We start from the raw sequence: 25243 nt of genomic DNA on the forward strand, positions 1-25243 counted from the left end.
CCTGTTATTGTTTTTCCCCCGAGATTTGCCCCGGGTTATGGATTATCTGATTGATTTTGGGATCCTTTCGGGTTTCAGGGTCAATGTCTCCAAAAGCACGTTGTTTGAGCTCTCTGCTAATCCCATCTTCTGGCCTACTGATGACCCTCCACCGGTCCTCGTGACTAGATCCTCCCTGAAATATTTAGAGGTGTGGATTGGGAGATCCCCGACCTCTCTATATACCCTAAATTACCCCCCTTTGATCCATAAAATCACCTCCGAATTTGTGACTTGGCGATCTCTGCCCCTGCCATTTCTGGCTAGATGCCACTTACTCAAGATGATGAGTTTCTCCAAACTGTTATATCATTTACAAACTATTCCGATTCTATTGAAACAGGGGGATATCGCTAAACTCACAACGGCGCTCGCACAATTTATTTGGTCTGGACAGCGGCCCCATATAGCCATTAGAAAACTTATGCTGCCTAGGGACAGAGGGGGGGGGGGGAGGGGGGGCTTCCCTGACCTACGCCATTATAATTTGGCCTGTTTATGCAGGCATAGTATAGACTGGTTGAGTGGAGCCAGTCACTACTCCAATTATGGCCTAGAAGCTAGCATGGTGAAACCCTGGACATTAGCAGCACTCCTACACACAAAATACGGGCAACTACCACCCTATGTTAGAAAGAGTGTCCTCTTAGGGGATACGATTGCAGCCTGGAAATCTTGTCGAGGACTTATGAAATTGCCGTTCTCACTAAGTAAACATCTTCCTCTTTGGTCCCACCCAGAATTTAGACAGGGGATGGAAAATAGGCTATTCGGTACATGGAAAGCAGCAGGGATACAGAGGGTTGGACATCTTCTTCATCCGGCTGAACCCAGATACCTCTCTCTCCCAGAATTGGGGGCAAATTTTGGCCTTAGGCAGGGCCATGTTTTGCAGTATTAACAAATTAGGGCGTTTTTAAAACCCAGACTAGTGGACCTCGGTAGGGAACATAGATTAAACTCTTTCGACTGCCTAATTGACGCCTCAGACTGCTCTTACTCTCTTTCTCTGCTGTATAGGAGGATTACTAGACAGGGTAGCACGGATTTTGCTACCTCGCTGTTCTCCTATTGGGAACGGAAATTAGATGTAAATGACCTAACGTTAAGGATCCTGACCGGTTGGGAAAAAGTGCGGAAGGCAGTAGTGAATGAGGTGTCGAGGGAAACTCAATACAAAATAATGCATCATGCCTTGTATGGCTTTACTTTGCCGAAGACTCCTTCCCACCCGGACAGGATCGAACACTGTCCGAACTGCGGTGATAGGGGGACGGACTTAGCACATGGATTGTACTATTGCCGAAAGTCAAGGGTTTTTTGGAGGGATGCTCAACGCTTTTTAAGACTTAGATTGAGAATCCATATTCCTCTAGATCCACTGCTCCTCTTGCTACACGTTACGGAGGAGACGGACGCTGTTACACTTTTGACCCATACTATTATCCTGGTAGCCAAGCGGTGTCTCCTAGCTCACTGGCTCGAATCTGCTATGCCAACCCTAAATGAGGTCTTACTACAGCTGAAAAAATATCTTTATTTAGACCAAATAGAGATAGAAAGACACAAAGAGAAGTCTGCTAAATCTTTCTTTAAAAGGTGGAAAACTTTCATAGCGTCGGTCTTATCTGCTGACGAGATTACCAGGGTTATGACACCATTTAAAGACACGTCATGGTACCTTAGACGAGAGATCTCTGGGTCCCTGGGCCGATTTAGAGTTACCTAACTGTGCGGATCTTGCTTCCTGGGGAGACCGGAGAAATGTGGGTGTTTAGGTTGAGCATATGACTGCATGTCCATATTGTTGGGGACACATGGGGAACGGAACACACTTATCTGGTCTTCTTCTTCTGACCACGAAGGGTGGTTATGAAAGTGTGTGGGGGGGGGGGGGGGTTGGGTATTGTTGTAGGGGTTTTGTTCCGGAACGATACAGATGCCTATTCTGTCTGCACTCTATTGCAGAGATGTGCTGACTGAAGTCTTTTCTGTCTACTACTATGTTCCATGTTTGGCTATCTTTGGTCGGGAATGCCCGACTCGATTGCATTTTTTGGAAAATTGTGAAAATTTCAATAAAGATTTATTTTAAAAAAAATGCAGAGCCTAAAAACTCTGTAATTTTTGTAAAACACCAGCCAGTGATTACTTTTGGCTGTCCTTTGACAAATTAACAGGTACAATATGGTACACTACTTAGATGTAGGTATGTGGTGTGCACGTATGAGGGCCATAAAATGCGCTATAGTACACTTGGAAAACGTATTTTCATAAAACAACAGCCAGTGATTAGTTTTCCCTGGCCTTTCACTGTATGTAGGCTTGTTACAGATTAACAGGTACAAAAAAGTGCAGTACTTAGATGTAGGTATGTGGTTTGCAAGTATGAGGGCAAAAAAAAATGCGCTACAGTACACTTGGTAAACATATTTTCATGAAACAACAGCCAGTGATTACTTTTCCCTGGCTTTGCACTGTATGTAGGCTTGTTACAGATTAAAAGGTGCAAAAAAGTGCACTACTTAGATGTAGGTATGCGGTATGCGCTGATTAGAGCAGAAAAATGTGCTACAATACGCCTACAAACTCTGTATTTTTGTAAAACACCAGCCGGTCAGTACTTTAGCTTGAACTTTCAGAGTATGTAGGCTCTTAACAGTTTAACAGGTATAAAATAGTACACTACTTAGATGTACAAATGCGGTATGCACTTAGGAGGGCTGAAAAATGCGCCACAATGAGCCTAAAAACTAAGTAATTTTTGTAAAACACCAGCCGGTGATTACTTTTGGTTCTCCTTTCACAGTATGTAGGCCCTTAACAGATTAACAGGTACAAAATAGTACACTACTTAGATGAATGTTGCGGTATACACTGATGAGTGCATAAAAATGTGCTACAATATGCCTAAAAACTCTGTATTTTTGTAAAACACCAGTCAGGAGTATACTTTAATGGCCTATCCATAGGATGACTGAGATGCAAACCCCCAGCTGCATGCACAGAGGTTTAGCCAAAATATAAACTGACCTTCATGATCACACATGGATGGCGATCAACATACATTACTAAAAACCCCTTTCAAGCTCGACAGTCATGCTGGTCACATAACCATGTCATGGCAGACTGACTGGTAAATACATATTGTTAGTTTTGTAACTTCATAGTAACAGTGAAAAAAGAACAAACAAATTAAGCTTTTTGGATATATTAATGTGAATGTAAATTTCATAGGGTGTGCACGTGGCCTCTGGGACTCAAAATGCTTGACAAAACCATCTGGGACTTGGACAAGTGTAAATGACTATCATTTTACAAGTTGAACCAATGTGAAACTATAAAAAAAAAAAAAAACTATAACCAAAAAACAGAGCAATGTTAGGTTTAGTGCCTTGCACAGAAATGTTAAGCTTAAGTTCACACAGTATAAAAAGAATTGACATAAAATGTATAAAAATGTGGGTGTATTTTTACACTGTGTGAACATTGCCTAAGCGTATGTTTTATCTTGTTTCCTTATGACAACATTGCTGCATTCGAAACCACCCAGCATGTGACTGGGTAATGTTTGTGTTATTTTTATATAGTGACACATGTGAAATACATTAGCATAGCACCTAACATGGCAGCCTATCCCTTTCCCCCCTGCTCTTTAGGATTTCTTCAGGGACATGGAAGCCAGCAAAAGTGGGCGGTGGGGGAAGCAGCTGCCTTTTAGTTTTCACGCAGTTCCAGTAAAGGTGAATGAGGCTACATCTGTAACTAACTATAGTGAATTCTAGGAATGTGCATATCCCAGTCTTACACATGTCAAGTTAAATGTATTCTAATGGCAATTACTAAGTGAAGGAAGTCAGGTCCTCAATGAAAACTCAAGACTAATGACATGTGGAGGATAACCTATACCTGTAGATATGTAAGGGGCGAGGAGCTTTCCGTGCTCTTGGTCTCATGCTCCAATTGTTTTTCTTTCAGCTGAAAAGAAGTATATTACAGATTTAATAAGATGTGACATGTTAAAACTCAGAAGCACTAATACACAAATTGGTTTCAGCCTACACGTATAATGTAGAACACTATATTAACTGGTCAAGTTATACAATGAGACAAAAAGTTATGTTTAAAGGGGCCCGTACATTTAAGTCAAAAGTAGGCTGAACCCATTGACTTCAGCAGGACCAGCTATCTGTCTAAAATGTATAGCAACCTTAATTTCTCCCTTGCCAGATGATGTTGTGGGAGAGAAGGGTCACGCATATTGGGGGACATTTACTAATCTAGTCTATTCTGGGTATGCTTATAGACCAGCATATGTGGTAGTCTCCTGTCTATTGTGCTCCTAATTTATCAAAGGTCTCACAGCCCTTGATAAATTCTGTGCTCAGACTTCAGGGTCTACAGCTTAAACTGCATTTAGACCTGCTCCAACATGGTCTGACATTTCAGCCTATTTTGGGCAGATGCGACTTGTCGCACAAAAGTCGCACTTGATAAATTCAGCACCAATGCATTTTTCAATGCATTTCCGTCTAAAATAGACTTGCATGCATCATGTTCTAAAAATCCTCTACAGCAAATGTCGCAGAAAAGTCGCACATATTTAGACTGCGACTTTCTGTGCGACAAATTTAGACAGGAAAAACCAGTCTAAATCCTTTGATAAATCTCCCCCACAGAATATTAACTGCCTTACCCTTTTATTCCTATAGACCAGGGGTCTCAAACTACCGGCCAAAATTTGGTAGCCCGCACCAGGGATCTTGAATTTGGATTGCTCGACGCCCAGGACATGCATGCGGGCAGGTGATTTCTTCAGGCAATTAGCCCTGCTTCGGGCAAGCAGGACTAAATGCCGGAAGACTTCGGCAAACACTGCTACATGGGACCCGGTGCACATATGACGGGGCAACCAGTCTTGCCCCGTCACTAAACTGCTACTTACATCAGCCTGTGGGGACTTCCTGGCGGAGGTGCGTGTGGTGAGTGATGTCATCGCAAGCGCCACACAGCATGTGCGGTAGCGTCACTTATAGCGTGCACCTGGAAGTCCCCGCAGTCAGATGCAAGTAGCGCTGTCCAGGTGGGGAATCTGTGCTTTACATTTACTGCCTCACACACAATACATATGCATCTTTTACTGTCAACACTGTCTTGATCCACTATATAAATATAAAATGTTTATTGAAGACACATCTAATCGCTTACAAATTCATGATATTTTTTATCCTGCTTGAAATGGGTCCCCAGCACCATCTCTATCAACCTGGCAAACTACAAGATACTTTATCATCTTTCCACCTGACTTCCATCACACACATTCACAGTACCATAAATGTCTATCAGGTCAGGTTAGTTGTTCATAGCACTAAAAAATCTATAGCCAGGTCAAATAAATGATACATTGTATTAGGCCTAATCTAGACTTGTGCAACATCCAAGCAAAGTATAGCTTGTCTGGAAAAAAGGATATCTTGAAAAGAGAGAATACACTGGACATACCTTTAAATATGAGCTTCCAAGTTTATTTGTTGAATTAAATTCAGTTTGGTATAATTTGACAAATTGTTGGCTGTGCATTATTATTATTATTTATTTATTTATTTTGCATATGGCTGTACTTTAATATACTGTATGATCAGCATAAAAAAACACCTAGGGGAAAAGTATTATTGGCTTTGGTTATAATTTTGGTGTATGTGGTTCTCATATTTTTTTGCATGTGCTGTTTTGCACAAAAACCTGGCAAATTTTTAACATTCCTGTATCTCGGGTGATTTTTGCAAAACAGCTTGTTAGACATTTTTCACTGGTTATACATGAATGGTCAGAAATGTATGAAATTCTAATTTCTTAAATAAACAATGCAAAGCACAGAAATATTCCCAAATCTACACCACCCCAAGCAGAGCTCTAGAAAAGTCTTTTTTACATGGTTTAATCCCAGAGCCTTCTTTAGTTTACTTGTACAAAACTGACCACACATTGTGCAAACTTTCAATAAATTTCCCTCAATTCTGCAAAATTGAATTAAAGAAAGAGTGGATAAAGCAACTACACACAAAGACCAATGATAAATTCCCCCATCCCTAGAGTTTTGGATCTGCATTGTCATGTCCTCTGGCCAATCACTGCCAAACCATTATTTTGGACCTTTTAGGAATCTCTACCAATAGTTAATTGATCTATAGACTGTCAAAACACTACTGTAACATAGTAACATCGTGTGTAAAGTTGAAAGAAAATGACCTAAATTCCTACTGTCTTGATCCAGAGCACGGCAAAAAAAAGAAAACTATGAGGCTGATGCAAATTACCCCATGACAGATGAAAATTCCTTCCTGACTTAATACGACTATCAGAATAAATCCCTGGATCAATGTTCTATCCCCATGAAACTAGTATCCATAACTGGTGTTGCAAGCTACTCTAATCGGCCAGATAGCACATGTAGAGGTAATAGACAAACTACAAAATAACCCTAGGGGGTTAAATGAACTTCTAAATTACACGTGCTACAAATAAAACTTAACTTTTTATACTCTTATGTAAATGTAACAGAAAGGTGAGAACACGCCATTTAACCCCTTAAGGACCCAGGACGTCCTGTGACGTCCTGGCGTATTCAGGTCCCTGCAGCACGCCGGGCAGAGATCGGAAGCGGATGCCTGCTGAAATGCTTCAGCAGGCATCCAGGGCAAACGCCGAGGGGGGCCATGTAGGCCCCCCATGTCGGCGATCATCGCAAATCGCGGGGGAAATCGCCCCTGCGATCTGCGGTGATACCGGGCGGATCGGGTCTCTGGGACCCGACCGCCCGGTAATTTTGCATGATCCCGGCTGTCACAGACAGCCAGGACCATGCTAAAGTATAGGAGCGAGGTGGCAAGCCTGCCACCTCCTCCTATCCCCTGCGATCCGTCGGTTAGCTAACCGACCAATCACAGGGGGGGGCGGCGGTTACTTCCTCCCGCCCTGCCCGGCCCCTGGAAGTCCGGAGAGGACGGGAGGAAGACCGGAGGACGCGGCGGGGGATGGGAGAGTGCTGGGGCCCGGCCCCGGTACTTACCTCGTCCCTGAAGACCCAGATCCCGGCGATGAAGACGGCGGCGGCGGCCACAGGTGAGTGGATCTTCAGCCGCGGTCAGGCCCTTTACAGCAATGCACGTCGCCGTAAAGCGACATGCATTGCTGTATTGGGACCCTGTATACTACAACTCCCAGCATGCCCAGACAGCCCTTGGCGTCTGAGCATGCTGGGAGTTGCAGTTTTGCAACATCTGGAGGTACACAGTTTTTGGACCACTGTGCCCTTCCAGATGTTGCAAAACTACACATCCTCAGCATGCCCTTACTGTCCAGGCATGCTGGGAGTTGTAGTTCTGTAACATCTGGCCCTTCAGATGTTGCAGAACTACAACTCCCAGCATGCCTGGACAGTTTTGGCATACTGGGAGTTGTAGTTTTTCAACATCTGGAAGGGCACAGATTGGGACCCACTGTATTAGTGGTCTGCAAACTGTAGTCCTCCAGATGTTGCAAAACTACAACTCCAAGCATGCTGGGAGTTGTAGTTCGGCAACATCTGGCTCTAAAGATGTTGCCGAACTACTACTTCCAGCATGCCTGAGAATGTTTGGGAGTTGTGGTTTTGCAACAACTGGAGGCACACTGGTTGGGAAACATTGTCTGTTTCCTAACTCAGTGTTTCCCAACCCGTGTGCCTCCAGCTGTTGCAAAACTATTACTACCAGCATGCACTGATAGCCTGTGCATGCTGGGAGTTGTAGTTTTGCAACAGCTGGAGGTTCTCCCCCCCCCCCCCCCCCCTGTGAATGTACAGGGTACATTCGCATGGGCAGGGGGCTTACAATGAGTATCAGGCTGCAAGTTTGCGATGCAGCAAATTTTGCGCGGCAGCTCAAACTCGCAGCGGGAAACTTGCTGTAATCCCCCGCCCGTGTGACTGTCCCCTAAAAACACTACACTACACTACCACAAAATAAAATAAAAAGTAAAAAACACTACATATACACATACCCCTACACAGCCCCCCTCCCCTCCCCAATAAAAATGAAAAACATCTGGTACGCCACTGTTTTCAAAATGGATCCTCCAGCTGTTGCAAAACAACAACTCCCAGTATTGCCGGACAGCCGTTGACTGTCCAAGCATGCTGAGAGGTTTGCAACAGCTGGAGGCACCCTGTTTGGGAATCACTGGCGTAGAATATCCCTATGTCCACCCCTATGCAAATCCCTAATTTAGGCCTCAAATGCGCATGGTGCTCTCTCACTTCGGAGCCCTTTCGTATTTCAAGGCAACAGTTTAGGGACACATATGGGGTATCGCCGTACTCGGAAGAAATTGCCTAACAAATTTTGGGGGGCTTTTTCTCCTTTCACCCCTTATGAAAAGGTGAAGTTGGGGTCTACACCAGCATGTTAGTGTAAAAAAATAAATTTTTTACACTAACATGCTGGAGTTGCCCTATACTTTTCATTTTGACAAGAGGTAAAATGGAAAAAAGCCCCCCAAAATTTGTAATGCAATTTCTCCCGACTACGGAGATACCCCATATGTGGGCGCAAAGTGCTCTGGGGGCGCACAACAAGGCCCATAAGGGAGAGTGCACCATGAACATTTGAGGTCATTTGCACAGGGGTGGCTGATTGTTACAGCGGTTTTGACAAACGCAAAAAAAAACAAAAAAACACATGTGACCTAATTTCGGAAACTACACCCCTCACGGAATGTAATGAGGGGTGCAGTGAGAATTTACACCCCACTGGTGTCTGACGGATCTTTGCAACAGTGGGCTGTGCAAATTATCTGTTCCAAAGATCTGACAGACACCAGTGGGGGGTAAATGCTCACTGTACCCCTTGTTACGTTCCTCAAGGGGTCTAGTTTCCAAAATGTTATGCCATGTGGGTTTATTTTGCTGTCCTGGCACCATAGGGGCTTCCTAAATGCGACATGCCCCCCGAGCAAAATTTGCTCTCAAAAAGCCAAATAGGACTCCTCTTCTGAGCATTGTAGTTCGCCAGTAGTGCACTTTAGGTCCACTTATGGGGTACCTCCATACTCAGAAGAGATGGGGTTACAAATTTTGGGGGGTATTTTCTGCTATTAACCCTTGCAAAAATGTGAAATTTGGGGGGGAAACACACATTTTAGTGAATAATTTTTTTTTTTACATATACAAAAGTCGTGAAACCCCTGTGGGGTATTAAGGCTCACTTTATTCCTTGTTACGTACCTCAAGGGATCTAGTTCCCAAAATGGTATGCCATGTGGGTATTTTTGCTGTCCTGGCACCATAGGGGCTTCCTAAATGCGACATGCCCCCCGAGCAAAATTTGCTCTCAAAAAGCCAAATATGACTCCTTCTTTTCTGAGCATTGTAGTACGCCCGTAGTGCACTTCAGGTCAAATTATGGGGTACCTCCATACTCAGAAGAGATGGGGTTACAAATTTTATGGGGGGTATTTTCTGCTATTAACCCTTGCAAAAATGTGAAATTTGAGGGGAAACACACATTTTAGTGACATTTTTTTTTTTTTTTTTTACAAATGCAAAAGTCGTGAAACACCTGTGGGGTATTAAGGCTCACTTTATTTCTTGTTACGTTCCTCAAGGGGTCTAGTTTCCAAAATGGTATGCCATGTGTTTTTTTGTTGCTTTTCTGGCACCATAGGGGCTTCCTAAATGCAACATGCCCCCCAAAAACCATTTCAGAAAAACGTACTCTCCAAAATCCCCTTGTCGCTCCTTCCCTTCTGAGCCCTCTACTGCGCCCGCCGAACACTTTACATAGACATATGAGGTATGTGCTTACTCGAGAGAAATTGGGCTACAAATATAAGTATACATTTTCTCCTTTTACCCCTTGTAAAAATTCAAAAATTGGGTCTACAAGAACATGCGAGTGTAAAAAATGAAGATTGTGAATTTTCTCCTTCACTTTGCTGCTATTCCTGTGAAACACCTAAAGGGTTAAAACGCTGACTGAATGTCATTTTGAATACTTTGGGGGGTTCAATTTTTATAATGGGGTCATTTGTGGGGTATTTCTAAGATCAAGACCCTTCAAATCCACTTCAAACCTGAACTGGTCCCTGAAAAATTGTGATTTTGGAAATTTTGTGAAAAATTGAAAAAATTGCTGCTGAACTTTGAAGCTCTCTGGTGTCTTCAGAAAGTAGAAACACGTCAATTTTATGATGCAAACTAAAAGTAGACATATTGTATATGTGAATCAAAAAAAATATTTTGAATATCCATTTTTCTTACAAGCAGAGAGCTTCAAAGATAGAAAAATTTCAAATTTTTCATCAAATTTTGGGATTTGAAAGAAAGGATGCAAATTACCAAAAATTTTTACCACTATGTTAAAGTAGAATATGTCACGAAAAACAATCTCGGAATCAGAATGATAACTACAAGCATTCCAGAGTTATTAATGTTTAAATTGACAGTGGTCAGATGTGCAAAAAATGGCCGAGTCCTAAGGTGTAAAATGGCTGAGTCCTTAAGGGGTTAAAATTAGTCGCACTAATGACATTGAGGTGTCTGAAAAATAACACTTTTGTGTCATAGCCTATGTAGTCACCATAGACTAACCAACAGTTATTGTGAAATCATATCTATCCACTACAATGCCACACTGGACAGCCCTATGTTTATTTACGCTTTTATTCCGTGTTAGACTGGGCTCACACTACGTTTTTCAACTACGGTTCCCGCATACGTTTTCTATCAAAAACCGTATGGGAAAAAAACGGATGGAACAGTATGGGAAAAAGTAAACCGTATGGGTTTTTAAACAGTATACTGTTTTTAAAAGTGCATCCTGTTCAGTCCATTTTTGTAGAAAAAAAAAACATACGTTTTTGAAAATTTTGTCCATTTTTAATGGGAGGGGTCTTGGGTGGGAACTTAAGGATTCAAATGCGCATGTGCAAAGTAAAAACGTATACGTTTTTCCCGTATGGAACCATATACATGTGCATTTCCCATTGACGTCCATGTTAAAAAAAACTTATGCGGTTGCAGTATGGTTTTTAAACCGGAGACAAAATCGTGGTCAACCACGGTTTTGTCTCCGGTTTAAAAACCGTACTGCAACCACATACTTTTTTTTAACATGGACGTCAATGGGAAACGCACATGTATACGGTTCCATACGGGAAAAACGTATACGTTTTTACTTTGCACATGCGCATTTGAATCCTTAAGTTCCCACCCAAGACCCCTCCCATTAAAAATGGACAAAATTTTCAAAAACGTATGTTTTTTTTTCTACAAAAACGGACTGAACAGTATGCACTTTTAAAAACAGTATACTGTTTAAAAACCCATACGGTTTACTTTTTCCCATACTGTTCCATCCGTTTTTTTCCCATACGGTTTTTGATAGAAAACGTATGCGGGAACCATAGTTGAAAAACGTAGTGTGAACCCAGCCTTAGGGTGGGTTCACACTACATTTTCTCCCATACGGGAGCGCATACGGCAGGGGGGAGCTAAAACCTCGCGCTCCCGTATGTCACCGTATGCGCTCCCGTATGTCATTCATCTCAATGAGCCGGCCGGAGTGAAACGTTCGGTCCGGTCGGCTCATTTTTGCGCCGTATGCGCTTTTACAACCGGACCTAAAACAGTGGTTGACCACAGTTTTAGGTCCAGTTGTAAAAGCGCATACGGCGCAAAAATGAGCCGACCGGACCGAACGTTTCACTCCGGCCGGCTCATTGAAATGAATGACATACGGGAGCGCATACGGTGACATACGGGAGCGCGAGGTTTTAGCTCCCCCCTGCCGTATGCGCTCCCGTATGGGGGAAAACGTAGTGTGAACCCAGCCTTACTGGGTTTAGGGAACAATTGTCTCTCACTTATATACTGAGCAATATAGGCACTGTATTAGATTAATGCATGTCACACTAGGGTGGTGCCACCCTCAAGATATTGATGCCACTATCACATGTGGCTCTCACATGAGGGTGCTCACCTCACTTATATATGTGGCGGTCAAATGGAGATCACTGTTAGGCAACTATTGGTGGCTGTTTGGCAAACCACTGATCGTAGCCTGCTGTGCACCGCAGGCACGGCTATCAAGGCTCATTGGCCTCTTCTGACCCTTCCTAATTTTTAGATTTTTCCTTTTAAGTTGATTTTAGACATAGTGGAAATGCAATTAAGACCATATACTATCACACCCCTACATGTTTCGCCACTGGTGTGGCTTTATCAAGGAGATAAACTGACAGCACTGAATGTCAATGACAAATGAGCCCTTTTATATGGTGTCAGGATAGCCTCATTAATCCGCCATCCAATAGAGACCTCTGTCTCTACCCACCAACCAATAACACTTAGCACATATGTGACTAACCAATCGCTTACCCACTTCTTTTGTGGTTCCAGAGTTGGACAAATCACTCCATGGGATATAGGGTTACATCACACGCTCAATTCAGACTGATCCAATTAAAGAGGTTGATTGCCACCTCCAATCGGTGTCCTAACGTATGTTAACAAACCCCACGTCACTGTTCAGCGCCTCCCAGTGACGCAATGTATACAGACAACTGCTGTCTAAGTCATCTGACCGGCCACGGTCACATGATCAATCTGGATCACATGACATCGTGCAACTTACATGCGCCATCCCGTGTTGTTACCTTACTGAGCGGATATGTGCCTACTTGTATGTCTATGTGGGCGCTTCTGCGCATGCGCTATTAAGCGCCGCTACTCGGCTGATGTTAACTGTAACCCTGCCAGGGTCTGGTCCCTTCTATCCTTGCCATAGATGGATAAAAACATATAGGATGGACCAGACTCTTGTTCCTTGAGGTTAAATGGAATGAGGCACAGTTTATTGCATGTATAATAATTAGGAACAGTTAATAATTCATTATTGAAAAGCATATTATCATATTACATGCAATAAACTGTGCCTCACTCCATTTAACCTCTAGGAACAAGAGTCTGGTTCATCCTATATGTTTTTATCCATACTGTGCTGGGGGTCCAGGCCAGAGATTGTGCGGTTCACAGAGACTGGACTCTCCGTGATCAGACATCTTATCCCCTATATTTTTAATAGGGAATGATGTTTAGGGGCGAAGTACCCCTTTAAACCTTTACTATTGTTAATAAAAACTATTGACAAGTCACCCAGATAGTTTAGATCAGTCAGGGTCTCAGTGCTAATACCTTTACTGATCCCTAGATATTGCTGGATGAAGCATAGGGCTGTGGGCTTCAGTTTACTCAGTCTGTCTAATTGCAGGAGTCAGAATCCATAATTTTTTAAAGAATCCATAGTTTTTACTACAATCAAGCTGTCAAGCTTGTTGTGTATTTAGAGATTGATGATGGTCTCAGCACTGGGACCCTGACAGTAACTCTTTAAGGGAAGAAAACATTAATGTAATGTATTCCTATCTTAGATTTTTTTTCTGCAAGTAACTTTTGACCATCATGTCAAGGAACTCCAACAAGTGCAGCTCACCATATAAATAGTATAGATGGTCTCAGGTAAGTGGGAAAAAAAAGGATTGCCAAATAAAATGGCTCCAGAGAAGAGAAGGAAATTATTGGGAAATTAATGTTTTTATTAATATGGTAAAGTTCCTATTAAAATGTATGCAATCATTTTTTAGAATTTATTAGTCTTTGCTGCTAAAAGAAAAGCTGTTAAATCTTAAAAAGTGAATGTGCCTTATTTTATTGTTTGAGCTATAAAGGTATAAAACATATTGCTCCAAAAAGTATGAAAAGTGGTGATAAAAATCAAATGCTTGACATTTTTGTTCAAGAACATAATATCTTTTTATCTATTGGGTATTTCATTTCAGGTTTATTAGAAGGGGAAGAATGTGTTCGTTCTAGTTATTTTACATATTGCAGCTGTTTATTTATTATTCATAAAAAAACATCTCTTGGTACTGCCATATTGGAGGTACACTTTTAGTTCTCCTATTGTCTGAATAGATAGTAAACAGCCTCTCACCCCAAAGACTAGGAGCTGAACTCAAAGGGGAAGATTCACTATTTCTCTTGTGCCTGAATATTGGCACATTGTGCACCAAAAAACTGACTAACATGATCTGGACTACATCGAACAAAAGTTTAAGATTCTTTCCCGCAGTGTCAGGAAACGGACATGGCTTCAAGAAAAGGGAGCAAAGTCTTGCTCCCAAAAATGTGTCAGAATTGCATATTGAAATATACGTATTCATACACTATCTAGTCTATGTGTGCACAGTCACAGACAAACATTTGCTTTGTTTTTGTAGGCTAAAAAATTATTTGTCGGCCACACATGGCCCTGTCTATACAATGAAAAATAAGGGGCCACTTGAACGAATGCTGGATCTGGCCCTGATCATACAAGCTAGTTGAGCCATATAAAACCTCTTTAAACAAGCACCAATCTTATGAGATCAGTGCTCATATCCTGCTGAAGTCAGCCTAGAGGAAGCTGTACAATACACTTGATTATTTACACTACAATACTTAGTTTAACCCCTTAACGACCACGGACGTAAACGTACATCCTGGTTTGGCGAGACTTCCCACACCAGGACGTACATTTACGTCCTGTGTATGACTGCGAGCATCGGAACGGTGCTCGCGTCATACATGGCAGGTTCCGGCTGCTAGTAGCAGCCGGGGATCCGCCCGCAATGGCCGACATCCGCGATCGTGCGGATGTCCGCCATTAACCCCTCAGATGCCGTGATCAATACAGATCCGATCATCCAGCATGGCGGCCGGAGGTCCCCTCACCTGGCTCTGGCCGTCTCCCGAGGTCTTCTGCTCTGTAGACATGTGCAATTCGTTTCATAACGTAACGAAAAGAATGCACGGAAAAAAAAAATCACAAAATCCCGAAAAAGCATACGAATACGAATATACAGTTAACAAATGCATTCTTTAACTAACGCATAACGAATATGCATGTTAACGAACAACAAATGCATTCGTTATCAGTATACTGAATGTCGGGGCCATGCATCAACTACTATCCGGCAGCGCATAATGCTTAAGCTGCTGCCGGATAGCAGTTGAAGCAGCCCGGGCAGGTTCACTCACCTTTCCGTGCTGCTTCAGGCCTTCCTCTGGTGGGTCCTGGGCTGATCCGGGGCCTTCATACGGGTCTCCCTCTGACGTCGTTATGACGCTGTCGCGCACGCCGTCCCGTCATCCAATAGGAACGGCGTGTGCAGCGACTTGATGACGTCGCTACGGAGGCCCAGTAAGGCCTTGCGGCAGACAGCGGAGGACCGGAGAAGACCAGGAGAGCCCAGCAGAGCCCAGCGGAGTACCGAAGAGGACTAGGAGAGCCCAGCAGAGGCCCGGGGACACCATCGGGAGCAGCGGGGAAAGGTGAGTAGGACTTTACTTTTTTACATTGCACGCATCCCTCAACATACGAATTACCATCGTATGTTGAGGGATCACTAGGCATGTGCAGAACCAAAAAATCTGAATTAACGAATGCATTTGTTTTTTTTAACGAATGCATCCGAAAACAAAAAAATTTTTTGCGGATGCATCCGAAAACCGAATATGATGAATGCACAGCATTCTGAATATTCACAGAACCGAAAATTTTTAAAATATGAAAACGAAAAAAACTAAATTTTTGGTTCTGCACATGTCTACTGCTCTGGTCTCAGATCGAGCAGACCAGAGCAGAAGATCACCGATAATACTGAGCAGTGCTGTGTCCAATGCATAGCACTGCACAGTATTAGCAATCAAATGATTGCTATAGATAGTCCCCTATGGGGACATAAAAAGTGTAAAATAAAAGTTGAAAAAAGTAAAAAAAAATAAAAAAGTAAAAAAAAAGTGAAAAATCCCCTCCCTCAGTAAAAAGGAAAAACTATTTTTTTTATAAACACATTTGGTATCGCCGTGTGCGTAAATGTCTGTACTATCAAAATATAATGTTAATTATCCCGTACGGTGAGTGATGTAAACGTAAAAATAAAAAAAAAGTCAAAAAATGCAGCTTTTTTGTCACATTTTATTTAAAAAATTTATAAAAATGATCTAAAAGTTTTATATATGCAAATGTGGTATGGATAAAAAGTACAGATGACGGTGCAAAAAATGTGCCCTCATACTGCCCTATATACAGAAAAATTAAAAAGTTATAGGTTGTCAAAATAGGGCGATTTTAGATTACTGATTGTGAACAAAAAGTTTTAGATTTTTTTTAAGCGGTACAAAAATATAAAAGTATCTAGCTATGGGTATCATTTTAATCATATTGAACCACAGAATAAAGAACACATGTCATTTTTACTGTAAAGTGTACAGTGTGAAAAAAAAAACTCCAAAATGTGCAAACTTTTGGTTTTCATTTAAATTTCCTCCCTAAATTTTTTTGGGGGGGGTTCGCCGTACATTTTATGGCAAAATGAGAGGTTTCATTGCAAAGTACAATTGGTCATGCAAAAAACAAGCCCTCATATGGAAATATAAAGGAGTTATGGATTTTAGAAGGCGAGGAGGAAAAAATGAAAACGCAAAAATAAAATTGGCCTGGTCCTTAAGGTTAAAATGGGCTTGGTCCTTAAGGGGTTAAGTGTTAAAAAGTTGTGTAACTTAATCTTGGGTTGCATCCAGCTTTTCCATCATCCAAGACACATGAGGGATGAATTGAAGACCGCTGTGATCATTTAAGTAATATCCCATCTCTCTGAAGCTGTATCTCTCCTAACAAGCTCCTTTAGGCTCCCCTTTTGGGAAACTGTCCATACCTCCAGTCAAGTTATTTTCACTCTGTAGTAGCAACCTCTGCTGCCATGTGGCTTCAACCATACTCTGTCACATTTTCTGCTATCCGCCCCTTTTACAGCCTTACCCTGATCTATGGTACTCCATTCAACTGATTGTGCTCCTTCTGAAGATATATGCCTTGTATCATACTTTCCAAGGAAATTATTTTTGTTGCAGTTTTTACACCCATGTCTGTCTGCTTTTATTTTCCTGTTCCATCCATCTTGCACATTCTCTTATGCCATTAAACCAGTAAACATAATGTACAATGAATTAAAGGGGTACTCCGCCACTAGACATCTTATCCCCTATCCAAAGGATAGGGGATAAGATGTCAGATCGCCGGGGTCCCGCTGCTGGGGACCCCGGGGATCGCTGCTGCAGCACCCCACTATCATTACTCTGCAGAGCGAGATCGCTCTGCACGTAATGACGGGCAATACAGGGGCCGAAGCATCGTTACGTCACGGCTCCACCCCTCGTGATGTCACGGCCCGCCCCCGTCAATACAAGTCTATGGGAGGGGGCGTGGCGGTCATCACGCCCCCTGCCATAGACTTGCATTAAGGGGACGGACCGTGATGTCATGAGGGGCGGAGCCATGACATCACGCTGCTCCGGCCCCTGTATCGCCCGTCATTATGCACAGAGCGAACTCGCTCTGTGCAGTAATGATGGCGGGGTGCCGCAGTGGCGATCCCGGGGTCCCCAGCAGCGGCACCACGGCGATCTAACATCTTATCCCCTATCCTTTGGATAGGGGATAAGATGCCAGGGGCGGAGTACCCCTTTAAGAAAGTGTTTGGGCCCTTTTCACATTCAAACTTAGGTTCACATTTTGTTATGTTGTGTGACCTTGTGACCAGAGGATGACAGGTTTTCTTTACTTATGGCTGCCACAGCATATTCCAATAGGAAAAATGGTCCAGTACAGGTAATAAGTTAATGCAATACTGTTGGTCTGGCCACGAGAAGAAAAAATATGAATAATTTAGGTAAGTTATGCTCTCATGCAATTCAAACCGATAAAATTTGCCTATAACTTCACATGTACTGTAATGGCAATTAAGGTAGTATTATGTCAAAAAAATTTATGTAAACAGAAGGATAACTGAATTCCATGATATAGAATATATTTCAGGTCTCACGACCTATAACTGGCTTGTGTTATTTTGCACAGGTCCCCCCTAGTCCCATGCTTTTCACCATCTATTTAGGGACTGACTTTCTCTCTTACAAGCCCTGCTTTCTAGGGCTCTTACTTCAATACTGTCTCCCTCTATTGTAGAGACAAGGAAGTAAGTGCTCCATAGAATAATATTGTTGGACCCAGAGAGCTGAATAATTGTATAAATGAACTGCTCACCCTGGGTGATTGTGTAGGCACATACACAACAATGGGAATAGATATAGGATAGATCATCTGCTGCCCTCCGGAACCTAAACGGTAGTGGATGTTTGGCTTCAAAGGAACCCGGCTCACGGCACTAATCGACCAGACAGGTAGGTAAACATAAAAGAGGATTTATTGACCAGAATGCAACGCTTTCCGCTGCGCATGCGCAGCGAAACGCGTTGCATTCAGGTCAATAAATCCTCTTTTAAGTTTACCTACCTGTCTGGTCGATCAGCGCCGTGAGCCGGGTTCCTTTGAAGCCAAACATCCACTCCCTCTATTGTGACATGCAGAAGTTAAGTCCTCTCCTGGTGTCACTTTGCTCCTATAAGGCCTGCATCGAAATCTTCACTTAACAGTGTCCAAAGGGTATAATTGCTCCTATAGACCCTACATTCATGAACCTAACTTCTCTAGTACTCAATCTACTTTCCAGGCCCAGTCCACTGCTCCCAGGAGTGTACCACCACTTTCTATCCACATCCCAGGCCTGTCTATCTAGGCTACTCCACAAGTTTGCAAAGCAACAAAAGGCCATTGTAGCTACAGTTGAAATAATATGTAATATAATAATGTGAAATATTAAAGGGGTTATCCAGGACAAAAAAAAAATTATATATCAACTGGCTCCAGAAAGTTAAACAGATTTGTAAATTACTTCTATTAAAAAATCTTAATCCTTTCAGTACTTATGAGCTTCAGAAGTTAGTTGTTCTTTTCTGTCTAAGTCCTCTCTGATGACACCTGTCTCAAGAACCGCCCAGTTTAGAAGCATATCCCCATAGCAAACCTCTTCTAAACTGGGCGGTTCCCAAGACACGTGTCATCAGAGAGCACTTAGACAGAAAAGAACAACCTTAACTTCAGAAGCTCATAAGTACTGAAAGGATTAAGATTATTTAATATAAGTAATTTACAAATCTGTACTCAAGTAGAAAACAGACATGGTGCACATCTACAATCTTGCACAATGATCCAATTGCTTCTCAGCATAATTTCAAAAACTAACAGATTTTTAGTATATACGTTTTGATCAAAAAGTACAAAGCCCACTCGCCACGTCAAGGCCACCTATTTAGAGTGGGTCCCTAACGTCCCCAGCATAAAATGGCGTAGCACTGTTTGAACACGTGTCTGCACTCTTCCCCACCCCCTCAGCCCAACCCTATGTAAGTAGTAGTTAGCTACACAAGGGCCATTTCTTTCCTAGCAGCCTCCCAGTCTGACTGGGAGAGCTTGGTAAGTGTGCTGTTACACCTTGTTCACACTGGTGTGGTGCTGTGCGGCGTCCGTTGCTGCCGTGGCGCCGTGTCTGTGGGGAGGCGCGACCCATAGACTGGTTTGAGTGGCATTGGGGCCGCTCTGCCCGTGGGTCGTTCCCCCTGTGGGCACTGGTGTCGCGGCGGTGGTGGTCGCCGCCCAGTGCTACGCCATTTTATGCTAGGGACGTTAGGGACCCACTCTAAATAGGTGGCCTTGACGTGGCGAGTGGACTTGTACTTTTTGATCAAAAATGTATACTAACAACCTGTAAGTTTTTGATATTATGCTGAGAAGCAATCAGATCATTATGCAAGATTGTAGATGTGTGGCCATGCCTGTTTCTTGTACCCTAATTTACAAATCTGTTTAACTTTCTGGAGCCAGTTGATATATAAAAAAAAGTTTTTTCCTGGATAACCCCTTTAATTTAAATAGCTAAACATATTCAACACAAAAAGGTTATATTAATAAATATTGCAGTCTCAGAGTTTTCTACCCCATAAATAGAATCTCTCATAAGAGAAAACGCTGCCAAATTAGATATTGCCTCAAGCATCAAATTCTTCCTTAGTTGCATCAGGTGTGCTTGAGATAAGAAACATAAAATACCTGGATTGGACAGTGCTTTGTTGATTGTGATGTTTAATGGCTTGTAAGAGATATGGCAAGTCAAAAAAGTGATCCAAAAAGATAAAGGATGAAAAAAGTTAAATTAAAGGGGTACTTCGGCGCTAAAAATCTTATCCCCTATCAAAAAGATAGAGGATAAGATGTTAGATTGCAGGGATCCCGCCACTGGGGACCCCTGCGATCTCTTGTGCAGCACCCCCTTTATTCAGCTGCAGGGTGCTGCAGGAGAGATCGAGGGGTCTCCAGCGGCGGGATCCCCGCTATCTAACACCTTATCCCCTATTCTTTTTATAGGGGATAAGATGTTTAGCGCCGGAGTACCACTTTAAATGGATACTAAAAGATAGCAAAGGCACTCAGGGGGAGATTCATTAAAACAGAGCAAAAGTTGACCAGTTGCCCATAGCAACCAGATTGTTGCTTTGTCAGGTGCCTTTTTAAAAATGAAAGAAGGGATCTGATAGGTTGCTATGGGCAACTGGTCAACTTTACCTCCGCACAGGTTTTGATAAATCTCCCTTTCAGTGTTCCTAGAGATACAGCTGAAAGCTTAGCCTGCAGTTAAAGTTAAAGGAACACTAGCTACACTATATGAACTTGACAAAGTGGCTACCACCAAATTCCTGAGGAGACAGTTTAGTCAATAAACTCTGAGTAACTACAAAAGACCTTCAGCAAGATTTGGTGGCAACCGACACTGAGGTTTTCATTTACACAGTAAGGATTGAACTTATACTTGAACTCTAAGATGTTAACCTCTACTGACCCAAAAGCATAAGAAGAGAATTATTAAGCCACAGAAATTTGGGGATTCTGTGAAGTGAACTTTTAGGATGAGTGAGGTGTCTAGAGGAGGTAGAATGAAGCGTATGCTAAAAAGCTCTGTCTGGGGCTGCTTTACTTCCTCTACTAGAAACCTGCTGTGTGTTTGGGAAAGATGGGTTCAAGTATTAGGAAATCATAAGAGAAAAGGTCATGGCTTCTGTGAGGAAGCTAAAGCTTGGGTAGCATTTTTTCATAGTATAACAAGGCTTGGTTTCCCAAAAAGTTTTGGGAGATTCTAGAGTAGATAACACAATGACCTGAGTTGAAGCCCATAGAAAGTCTTAGTGGGATTTGGGGAAGGCAGTTGCAGTGTGTAAACCCAAGAATATTGGTGACCCGGAAGTCATTGCCCATGAGGAATGAGCTAACATTAGCTGGTGTGTGGCTATGCATCATTTCTTGAAAGCTGTATTTTTTGTTGTTGAATTTGGAGAAACCTCTTGTCTAAGTTGTGTTGATCTATTTACTTTGTTATTTTTTGTTCTCTTGCAAATAGCTGAAAGTTAGTAAATTTAGCAAAAAATACTTTATCTTGCAAGTGATTTTGAATCATTTTGATTGCAACTGTATATACCAACTCACAGGGATCTTTCCAAGCCAAGACTTTTCAAGACTTTCCTTAGGACAAGTCCACAATGCAAATAGCCGTATATTGTTTTTTTTTTTTTTTTTTTTTTTTTGCCATGAAAATCGCACTAATTTGTGGAATAAAAACCATGCTCCAATTGATTTCAATGGAAGGCGGGGAAACACATAGGAAAGATGTGACACCTCACTTCTTCTCCACGCAGTACAGTACTGTAGTTCCAGTGCTAACCACTTCCACTTCAAACAATACTGCCTCACTGGTGCTCCAGAAACAACACTCCAAGCCATCCTACTCCAAGGCTAGACCTTCCTTCCTCCAGAAGTGTAGCAGTCACGTCACCAGCTCACACATCAACCAGACTTAGACCCTTTCACACAGCCTTACACAGGTCTACATCATGTCTCCTAAAGACCGGTCACCGAAACTAGCCTCTGGCCCCTCTGCCTGCCCTACTAAAGAAGAAGCTAACATCTTGATACAGACCACTGCCCTCTCCACTAGCATCTCTCATAGGCTGTCTACACTCTCCCCATTTGGCACAAAAGCTCAGCCTTTTAACACCTCCCCAATCTTCCTCCCACACAGCAAGGTGAAGCAGCACTTCAGTGTTACCACTTTCTACAGCACATATTACTTTCTACAGCACAGAATAGACTCTAATTCCTATTGCCAGCCTCAACAATTTCACAAGGCAACCATGCAGTAGCAGTACTTGTCTTCCCCAGTTCTGAAACCACTTAAAATCTATTCGTTTTGAGGTCAAATTCTGGTACCTACTGGTTGTATTTCCTGGATGAGCTGTTGCTCAGCACTACAATTCCCAGAATGCACTGCTTTCTCTCAGCTCGCCATAACAGTCTTCCAACCCTGCCTACTCTCACAGCATTCCTGTCAGTTACCTGCCCAGAGCTGTTGCAGAGCATTTAAAGGGATATTCCAGGAAAAAACTTTTTTATATATATCAACTGGCTCCAGAAAGTTAAACAGATTTGTAAATTACTTCTTAGACAGAAAAGAACAACCTTAATTTCAGAAGCTCAAAAGTACTGAAAGGATTAAGATTTTTTAATAGAAGTAATTTACAAATCTGTTTAACTTTCTGGAGCCAGTTGATATATATAAAAAAAGTTTTTTCCTGGATAACCCCTTTAATTTACAGCAGATTATAGCACAATCAATGAGGTTACAGCACTTGCTATTTATATATTCTGCTCCTCTCCCTGTAGCATTGTTCAGCACTATGCTGTAAACACCTAATTTTCCATAAATGTCCCAAAAAAGTTACATATGTATATGTGTATAAGACAGCAAGATGTAGGCTGGGGCTGGTCACAGGTGGTGACATCATTCAGTGGGTGGGGCTAGTGCTCAGAGATAAAATTTAGCCAAGCCTCCTGAAACAGCAGATGATGCATTTTCTTGGGAGAGAGGTAGGAGCCAGGGTGCTGGAGACAATTCCACATTGACAATGTAAGAACTACACAACTTCCTGTCAAAGGCGATTCATGCAAAAGCATGCTGAAAGTTAAATTTGTGATAACAATATTTTAGTAATTTATACATCCTAGGGTGATCGTCTTATTTAAAGTGCAAAGTCAAAAGTGTAAGGGAGAATATACTAACACTGTAGTATTTGTATCAATATCTATACAAACATTCGCACCCTCAAAAATTCCCTAGCTTCTAGTTGACAATAAGACGGGTACATACCAAACATCACACGCTATCATTTCAGCCCACACTTTTATAGGGGTTCAGCTTTATACATATAGGCAAAAGTCTGACTTCCCCCAAAAAATGCTAAATGAAGTTATATAAAAAACAAGAATGTTTACAACAAATGTGTAGATTTATTTTAAGTCAACAACAAAACACTAACAGAACTATTGCTTGGCAATGCTTCTCAATTAGGGACTAAAATCAATGAAGTCTGCTTCTGACCTTTTAGTTTAGAATTCCTAATGCTATTTTCGATCAATGGATGTTCTGATTTTGCTGTAACAAATGAATTACATGCCACACAGAGCAATTACCACTATTGACCACTAAGTTCTACTCAGAGATACAAAACATAAATATTACAATAGAAGTACAGCACTCGTATAATGTGTATGGAATGGAAATTACGCCTTTGTAATCTGCCAGACAGAAAATAAATTCTACATCTAACAAGATGAGATTCGAACAGAGAATATGTTAGAAGATATAGGATATGGATGGTTTTTAAACTGAACATTGACACAATACTATTTGTTTATTAAATAAGTACTGTTTTGTATTTATGATTTGTTTAATGTTTTGTGTTATCTATGACATGTTCTGCCAGCCCTCACATATATATATATATATATATATATATATATATATATATATATATATCCTTTTAAGGACGCGGGGCGTAAGCATACGCCCTGTATCCCGAGTCCTTGAAGACGTGGGGCATATGCATACGCCCATGGGAATTCCGGTCCCCACCGCTAGTCGGTTGGGGACCGGACCAGAATGCCTGCTGACCCCCCCATGTCGGCGATCGCAGAAAATCGCATGTCAATTCAGACATGCGATTTTCTGCTATTCCGGGCTGATCGGGTCTCTGGTGACCCGATCACCCGGAAAATAGGGATGATCGGAGCTGTCAGGGAAAGCCCCGATCATCCTGAGGGCAGTGCTGCGATCTCCTCCTATCCCCTGCCATTGGTCAGAACTGATTCTGACCAATGGCAGGACAGTGGGTTGTCGAGGGGATCGTGAGAAGAAGATGGAGGCCGGTACCTGGAGGAGAAGATGCTTGGGGATCCCGGATCGTCGCTGGAGACTGCTGGATCCTGGCTCAGGTAGGGAAACCACATTGGGGGGGGGGGGGGGTGAAATGAAAGTGAAAGTAAAGTGATCTTTACTGTGGCAACCACTAGGAAGGCCAAACTGCAACTCCCAGCATGTCCAGACAGCCAAAGGCTGTCTGGGCATACTGGGAGTTGTAGGTTTGCAACATCTGGAAGGTCACATGAAAATTGCAAAATTTGAAGGGAAGGATGTTGCCAAACTACAACTCTCAGCATTCCTAGACTGCCCAGGCATGCTGGGAGTTGTAGTTCTGTAACATCTGTCCCTTCAGATTTTGCAATTTTCATGAATTTTTTTAAAATTGCTGCTCTTCTTTGAAGCCCTCTAATTTTTTCAAAAAGCAAAAATATGTCCATTTTATAATGCCAACATAAAGTGGGCATATTGTATTTGTGAATAAAAATTAAATATATTTGGAATATCCATTTTCCTTACAAGTAGAGAGCTTCAAAGTTAGAAAAATGCAACCTCTTCAAAAATTTCATGAAATTTTGGGATTTTTCACCAAAAAAGGATGCAAGTAACGCCAAAAATTTTGCACCAAAATAAAGTAGAATATGTCACGAAAAAACAATCTCAGAATCAGAATATTCGGTAAAAGCGTTTTCGAGTTATTAATTCGTAAAGCGACGGTGGTCAGAATTGCGAAAAAGGGCTCAGTCCTTAAGGTGAAAAAGGTCTGCGTCCTTAAAGGGATATATATATATATATATATATATATATATATATATATATATATATATATATACAATGTTTAAAAAAATAAAGGGAACACTAAGATAACACATCCTAGATATGAAAGAATTAATCATATGAAATACTTTCGTCTTTACATAGTAGAATG

General features: G+C 42.0%; 1 protein-coding gene across 4 annotated transcripts in view; it reads right to left on the minus strand.

Moving 5' to 3' along the window:
• Window positions 1-25243, minus strand: part of NDP (norrin cystine knot growth factor NDP) — a 146303-nt gene that overhangs the window by 100109 nt on the left and 20951 nt on the right. The window contains exons 1-2 of one of the 4 annotated variants that reach the window (XM_056560721.1): window positions 20121-20219; window positions 3949-4017 (exon numbers count right to left, since the gene is read on the minus strand). The exons of 2 other annotated variants lie outside the window; for them this stretch is intronic. The gene's annotated coding sequence lies outside the window, so the exon portion shown is untranslated. Of the gene's footprint in view, window positions 1-3948; window positions 4018-20120; window positions 20220-25243 lie in introns of those variants that run through there. One more of the 4 variants, XM_056560720.1, reaches the window with a different exon arrangement.

The sequence above is a fragment of the Hyla sarda genome, chromosome 2 (assembly GCF_029499605.1).
Source record: "Hyla sarda isolate aHylSar1 chromosome 2, aHylSar1.hap1, whole genome shotgun sequence".
Lineage (NCBI taxonomy): Eukaryota > Metazoa > Chordata > Amphibia > Anura > Hylidae > Hyla > Hyla sarda.